Source organism: Eimeria mitis, genomic scaffold, assembly GCF_000499745.2.
Source record: "Eimeria mitis Houghton genomic scaffold, Emh_scaff1151, whole genome shotgun sequence".
In the NCBI taxonomy this organism is placed as follows: domain Eukaryota; phylum Apicomplexa; class Conoidasida; order Eucoccidiorida; family Eimeriidae; genus Eimeria; species Eimeria mitis.
This window is the reverse complement of record NW_013567872.1, coordinates 10,496-10,935: the sequence shown is the minus strand read 5'-3', so window position 1 is coordinate 10,935 and position 440 is coordinate 10,496.

The following is a 440-nucleotide window of genomic DNA, read 5'->3' as shown; positions in this document are numbered from 1 at the left end:
TGCGGCTGCTGCTGCGGTTGCTGCTGCAGCTGCTGCTGCGGCTGTTGCTGCTGCTGCTGCTGCTGCTGCTGCTAGTGCTCGTAGCCTCAGTTTCAGTGGACCTTTAGCCTAGCCATTTGACCCCCCAAGAGGAGAGCCGCCAGGGGCTCGAGTTACCGCTTGAAGGCAGCAGCAGCAGCGACAGCCGTAGCAGCAGCAGCAGCAGCAGCAGCAGGGAGAGCAGCAACCGCTACTCCTGCTCCAGCAAATGGGATAATAAAAATAGAGAGAGGATGAAGATCCATGCATACACACAACAAGGAAAATAGGAGAAGTAGCTGGAACAAAGTTTGGGCTGTTTATGAGAGCATCGATGACCTGCTGCTGCTGCTGCTGCTGCTGCTGCTGCTGCTGCTGCTGCTGCTGCTGCTGCTGTTGCATGCGTCCGCCCGCAACAGCAT